This window comes from Nelumbo lutea, chromosome 8 (genome assembly GCF_056320005.1).
Source record: "Nelumbo lutea isolate HS-2025 chromosome 8, American lotus-T2T, whole genome shotgun sequence".
Lineage (NCBI taxonomy): Eukaryota > Viridiplantae > Streptophyta > Magnoliopsida > Proteales > Nelumbonaceae > Nelumbo > Nelumbo lutea.
This window is the reverse complement of record NC_142691.1, coordinates 31,665,269-31,673,084: the sequence shown is the minus strand read 5'-3', so window position 1 is coordinate 31,673,084 and position 7,816 is coordinate 31,665,269.

The following is a 7,816-nucleotide window of genomic DNA, read 5'->3' as shown; positions in this document are numbered from 1 at the left end:
TCTTTTGAGTCATGGCTGAACATGAATGGTCTACCTGATACTGTTTCATCCCAAAGTCTTTCACTACTTCATTGAACCTACCAAACCATGCGCATGGAGATTGTTTCAGTCCATGAAGGGGATCTGCAACAAGGATGGGAAAAGGAACTACAGGGGAAGGAGAAGAAACAACAGTATCCGAGAAAAAAAGAATCGATTCAAAGAAGGTGACATCAGAGCACACAAATGACTTATAGAAATTAGGGTTATAGCACTTATACCCTTTCTGAGTCCTTGAGTAGCCAAGGAAGATACACTTAGTAGCTCGTGCATCTAACTTGTCTAAACCAGGCCCCAAGTTTTGAACAAAACAAACACATTCAAAGACTTGGGGTGAGAGGAAATGGAGACAAGGTGGGAAACAACTTCGAGAAGGGGGATGAACATGGGCATCCGATTGATGAGAAAATAGGATGTGAGGATAGCATCACTCCAAAAATGCTTTGGGACATTCATATTAAGCATCAAAGACCGAGCAGTTTCAAGGAGATGTCGATTTTTCTGTTCAGCTACACCGTTTTGTTGTGGGGTGTAGGCACAAGAAGCTTGATGAATTATCCCATGGTGCTCTAAGTATTGCTGACTCTAAGTAAGAGTCAAATAATTTTGGCACCATTATTTGGGCAGTATGTCGTTTGAGTCCTTGAAGTAGTTGTTTGCAGTTCTATTTAAGTCTGTGTGGTAAGTTTGTCCATTAAGTAAACATTGTAGAACTTAATTTCCTTTAGGTAATAAAAGACTAGATTTTCCTTTTTCACATTTTGTTTTCTGATGTTTGGGGAACGGTTAACATTCCAATTGAGAATGATTAAAAATACTTTATCTCCTTCATTGATGACTTCTCCCAATATACTTGGGTTTACCCTATGCACTCATATAGGGTAACTTGAAACTCTGTCTAAAATTGGGTGTAGACCATATGTTGAAAATCTTTCGCAAGTTTTGGAACCTCTTCTCTTGTGTGCATGGGGTAAACCCAAGTATATTGAAAGGAGTCTTTAATAAAGGACATGAACTATATTTACCATTCTTAGTTGGAATATTAATCAGCTCCCAAATATCAGAAAACTAAATGTGAAAATGAAAATCTAATTTTTTTTATTACATAATGGAAATGAAGTTCTACACTACTTGCTTAGTTGACACACGTGACAATCAGAGACTAACATAAACCTAAATAATTATGGAAACAAGTACTTCAAGGAATCAGAAGACTTATTACCCAAACGATGGTGTTACAAATGACTTGACTCTCACTTAACTTACTCAAAGGTCCTATGGCCTAAAGTCTAGTTATTCATCCAGAACGTATAGACCATTAGCTATGCTCCCTCTACCAATTGTCTTCTCAATGGAAAAATCCTAAAACACACGAGAATGAGGAAGAAAGCATACTGAAAATATCTAGGCTTGTCCAATACTGCTAATGTACAACAGGTAAATGGGCAACTTTGGAGCATGTAAAACAAATGGAGGAGAAAAGCACATAAACTAACCACACTTTATCTTTGTTAGAGAAGAATTCTCACATTTGTTCCGTGTGCATAACGTGTTTCACTTTTCTTCAGTTTGTTCAACATGCTTCAACTACATCAGTCATTGTTCCAAATATCTCATAAACTGCTCTTTAGGCTATCTTGACTTGCCATAATTTGTTCGTGATAATAATGTAAAACTTTTTTAAAAAAGATATTACAATATAAGGTGATGAAGTTTCACCTTGAAAGAACAAAGCTTACATACAATGAGAAAATGCAAACACATGAGGCTTGCACTGTAGTGTGGCGCTGCAATCTATGGAGGAGATTTCTATAGGTGGAGGCGAGAAGCTTCCTGATGGGGGAAGTAAAAATCAGAGGACAGATTAGCTTGAGAATTGGGGAAGCCAAGAAGGCTTTAGTACTTATGGTTGTGTTGGATGTGGTAGAATTGTTCAGAGACTTTTAGTAAAAGCAAGTGCAAGAGGGAAGGAGATAAGTTGGAAAGAGCTCACCACGAAGGTGGGAATAAGATATGTGGTGGAATGCAGAAGAAATCATAAAGGGTCATTCATATCTCTTGCAGAATTTTTTGACAAGAATATGAAACAACTAGTTTATTTTCCTAATGGAAGGAGTCAAGGGTGGATTGAGGTAGAAAAGGCTCTGAAAGAATTTTTCATGCTGAGAGAAAGCAGAAAAGAAAAGAGGTAAATAAAAGAATGAAGAAGAGGAAATTTCAAGAACAGTAATCAATCTTGAATCCCCTAGGCAACGTGACTCTACCTTGGTGCAAACTGGTTCTTTGACAAAACATTTGAAATTAAGAACAAAATATATATCTTAGCACACTTTGATAAGTACAAAGCCTTGCTAGATCCACTTGAAAATGAAGTAGGAGCAAAGGTTATATGTCTATAGGATGATTACGGCTTGATTAATATCTTCATGTGGTCTCCTTCTTCACACTCAAAGGATTCCTCGATTTTAAAAGGCGTGGTAGTGCGTATCGTGGGTTTACCTATCCATCTTTGGAAGGATTAGGTTGTAGAAGAGAGAGCAATGTTGTGTAGAGCGAATGTGAAGGTAGATGGAGCTTTCATGGAGGTCTGGTTGGCTTCTTCCATGGAAGCTGAATTGTGGAGGGAAGCTCGGAAGGAGGAAGGTGCAAAGGTTGAAGATGAAGTCCTACGTGGTGTGAATAAACCCTATTTGATTCTAGGTCAAGGTAGAGAAGAAGGAAGAAGAAAGAAAAGAGAAAGAAGAAGAAGAGTGTTCGGTCGGACTAGAAGAGAGAATGTGAAAAATCACTCTCCTAACCGATCCACTTGAATTTTATTCATAAAACTTAGAGTTACAAGAAAGACAGTTTTGTCCCTCATATAAGATGGGACACATAACTTAAACTCAGATACAATAGACCTTTCACTTTCAAGAAGATAAACCAGAATGACCAAAATACCCCTGACTCGAGCATTCTAACACTCCCCATCAAGCTAGAGAGTATATATCATATAGTCCCAACTATTAGAAATGTAACCTATTCTTCCCCGAGACCATCCCTTTTTGAAGAGATCTGCCCACTGATTTCCTGAGCTCACATGAGATGTAGTTATTACCCCACTTATCACTTTCTCTCTCACAAAGTGACAATCCACCTCAATATGTTTAGTTCTTTCATGGAAGACAGGATTGGATGAGATGTGAACAGCAGCTTGGTTATCACACTATAGTTTCATGGGTTTGTCAATTGAGAACCCCATCTCCTGTAGTAAGTTCTTCAGCCATACTAGTTCACATGTAGTATGGGCCATAGCCCTGTACTCTGCTTCTGCACTACTTCTTGCCACCACTGCTTGCTTCTTGCTCTTCTAAGTTACAAGATTGCCACCCAGGAAGGTACAATACCTTGTGGTTGACCTCCTATCTGATATAGAGCTAGCCCAGTCAGCATCTGTGTACCCTACTATCTCAATAGTTCCCCCCTTTTGGTATAACAAACCACGACCTGGAGCACCCTTTAGGTACCTAACAATTCTTAGAACAACTTCCCAGTGAGAAACCCGGGGATGTTGCATAAACTAACTCACCACATTCACAGTAAATGATATATCTGGTCGGGTAATGGTCAGATAGTTCAACTTTCCCACCAACTTTTTGTATCTTCCAGGATCATCAAACTCTTCACCTGCATCCACACTTAACTTGGCATTGAGTTCCATAGGAGTCTCTATTGGCTTAGCACCTAACAACCCGGTTTCTTCAAGTAGATCAAGAACATATTTTCTCTGACATAGGTTGATCCCATGTTTTGACCTCGCAACCTCAATTCCTAGGAAATACTTTAGTTTCCCCAGATCTTTCGTATTAAAATGGTCTTGTAAGAATTTTTTCAGCCTGTCAATGCCATTGTTGTCACTTCCAGTTATGACAATATCATCCACATACATGACTAGCAAGATTGTCCCATCCTTTGAGTTATAGTTGAGCATAGAATGATCAACCTGACACTGTTTCATCCCAAAGGCCTTCACCACTTCACTGAACATGCCAAACCATTAACGTGGAGATTGTTTCAGTCCATAGATTGCCTTTTTGAGCCTGCACACCTTACCAGCCTCCCCCTGAGCAACAAGCCCTGGTGGTTGCTCCATATACACTTCCTCAACAAGATCACCATGTAGGAAGGCATTTTTGATGTCAAGTTGCACGAGAAGCCAATCATACATAGCAGCTAATGAGATCAACACCCGAAATGAACCAATTTTAGCCACAGGAGAGAATGTCTCCATATAGTCCACACCATATAACTGAGAATAGCCCTTGGCCACTAACCATGCCTTCAATCGTTCCACACTGCCATCAGAAAGATGTTTCACTATATAGACCCATTTACACCCAACAGTGTGCTTACCAGGAGGAAGGGTGGTGAGTTTCCACGTGTGATTATGTTGTAGAGCAGAGAGTTCTTCCATGGCTTCCTGCCACCCTAGGGAGGTAAGGGCTTCCTGTACAGTCTTGGGAATGGGAACCAATTAGAGTAATGATATGCAATGAGAAGCAAAAAGGTGAGTAGTGAAAACATAGTCTGAAATGGGATGAGAAGTACAAGTACGTTTACCTTTTCGCAAGGCAATAGGAAGATGAAGATCTGAGGGAGAAGGAGTAGTAGCAGGGTCTGTCTACAGGTGCTGAAGTGGAGGAGGGGCCGAAGCATTTCGGCGGGTATACACTTGAGTAATTGGCGGCCTCTCTGTAGTAACGGGCATATGATGTGCATCTGTAGTAGGAATGGGAGCTATAGGGAGAGGGTCCATAACCGGTACAAGAAGAGGAACCACAAAGGGAGAAGAAGAGACCCCGACATCTGAGAAAAATGGAACTGATTCAAAGGTGACATCAGAGCACACAAACGATTTATGAAATTTTGGGTTATAACACTTATACCTTTTCTAAGTCCTCGAGTAGCCAAGAAAAATACATTTCGTAGCTCAAGAATCTAGCTTGTCTACTCCAGGCCCCAAGTGTTGAACAAAACAAACACAGCCAAAGACTCTTGGGGTGAGAGGAAATGGATACAAAGTGGGAAACAACACGGAGAAAGGGGATTGGCTTCCAAGGATTGACATGGGCATCCGATTTATCAAAAAACAGGATGTAAGAACAACATCACTCCAAAAATGCTTTGGGACATGCATATTGATCATCAAGGACCGAGCAGTTTCAAGAAGATGTCTATTTTTCCGTTCAGCTACACCGTTTTGTTGTGAGGTGTAGGCACAAGAAGTTTGATGAATTATTCCATGATGTTCTAGGTATTGCTGAAATGGTGAAGAGATGTATTCTTTGACATTGTCGGAGCAAAGTATTTTCATATGAACACCAAATTGAGTGCGTATTTCAGCATGAAATTTCTAAAAAATAGAGAACAATTCACTACGATCTTTCATAAGATAGATCAATGTCATCCTTGAAAAGTCATCAACAAAGATTACAAAGTACTTAAACCCATTGTATGACACAACTTTAACTGGACCCCATACATCAGAATGAACTAAAGCAAAAGGACTTGAGACACGACTATCAATTCTTGGACTAAATGAGACTCGATGATGTTTTCCCAATTGACATGACTCACAATCTAATGATGAAAGATGACTCAAAGAAGGAACTAGTAGCTTCAAAGCCTTGAGAGAGGGATGACCGAGTCGGTAGTGCCATTGGAGAGGAGTAAGAGACGACTAGAAAGCCACTAGGGGGCCACCACCATCAAGGTAATACAAACCACCTGCTTCATGCCCTCCACAAATCTTCTTCCTTATCTTGAGATCTTGAAACACACAAGAAGAAGGATAAAAGGTTACAGAACAATTAAGAGACTTGGTTAATCTGCTAACAAACATAAGGTTAAACGGGAACTTAGGAACATATAAAACAGATGCTAAAGACAAGGAGAAATCAACATCACCAACACCACAAATAGTTGATGTAGAGCCATTAGCAAGAGTAACTGACTGAGATGTGGAGGAGCGAGAAAGGGAAGAAAATACATCAAGAGTCCCAGACATATGGTCCGAGGCTCCGGAATCAATGATCCAGGGTGAGGCTTTGGAAGCTAAGCAAGTCATACCTGAATGGGCAAGTGTAGTTGTGTTCTGCTGAGATGTTTGAAGGAACTGCTCATATACTGCCCGTGGTACACTCACCATTTCCTACCCGGAAGCACAAGCGGGTGTGGAGGGGGTTGAGGCAGTTTGTTGGCTTTCAGTAATTGTGCTACTACTCTTAGATGTAGCATGGTTAGCTCAAGTGTTGGGTGGACCACGCAAATAATAACAGAAATTAACTGTGTGCCCCTCTAAGCCACAATGTGTACATTTTCTCTGAGCATTACTCATTCCTCTTCCATGGCCTCCCCCTAACTCTCGGCCTCCAATCTGGCCACTAGCCCAGTTAAACATGTGTCCACCATGGTTGTTTGGAGGGCCACTGCTGCCACCACCACTTCTACTTCCACGGCCACTCCCTTTAGTCACTACCAAACCAGATCTATCAGAGAAGGAAGAATGTTCCACCGGCTCAATGGATGTCCTTTTAAGATGGGTAAAAAGTTCTTCAAGTGAAGGGAGAGCTGATCCCCCCAATATCTGTGCTCTGACAGGCTCATACTCAGCCTTCAAGCCCACAAGAAACCTAGTCACATTAAGCTGTTCACGTTGCTTTTGTTGGATCTGGACATCTGATGTTAGAGGGTGATACACATTTAGCTCATTGCGGATGTTCCTCAAACTTGCATAATACTCCTCTAAACTTTGACTTTCTTGCTTCAAATTGAAGTACTCTTGGTATAACTGATATACCCTAGTTGTGTTGTCTTGTCCAGAGTACAACTTTTTAGCATGATCCCAGATCTCTTTGGCTGTATCTAGGAACATGAAGTTCACACTAATCTTTGGTTCCATGCTGTTCCAAAGCCATGTCATTATCTGTACATCATCTTGTTCCCAACCACTGAACCTAGGGGAATTAGAGGAAGGTTTCTCCTATCTCACATGTTTTACTTTCTTCTTGGCCTTCAAGAACACCTCCATAGATTTTGCCCATGGTACATAGTTCTCACCATTCAACTTGATGGATGTCATTTGAACACTTATATAATCTGAAGAAAGCATGGTGCTGGTTTTGTTGTCATTCCCATCTATGGAAGAAGCCATCTCAATTATTTCACCTTCAAATATACAACACAAGCTCACACTTTTTCACAAGGCTTATCTCACTTATAACACCACCAACCCCAGCTTCCTTAAATACACATTACACACCACACACTAAGGCTGAAATCACTCAGTCTTCACATCAAACACCTGGGCTACACACTACAGAACCATTCACCATCAACACACTAACACTGAAATCACTTAGTCTTCACATCAAACACTTGGGCTGCACACTGCAGAACTGATTACACACAAGGTCTAGGACACAACCACTACCACCACCAATCACCACGACCCAACCTCCACCAATCTACTGCTGTTGTGAACTTCAGCAGTCGACAACTCTTCTTTCAGCATACATATGAAGAGAAATGCAGAGAAACACGAATGAAATGCATATCAGTCACACCGAGCATCACCACAACCAACTTTTGAAGCAAAAAGAAAACATTCGCAGTCCCTTATTTGGACAAACAACAATAATGTTCATACCTGTCCACATTCAGCCCTCTTTGATACTGAATAGAGGGTTTAGTATACCACTTCAACAACCACCACAGCAACGACTGGAGGCATTCTCAC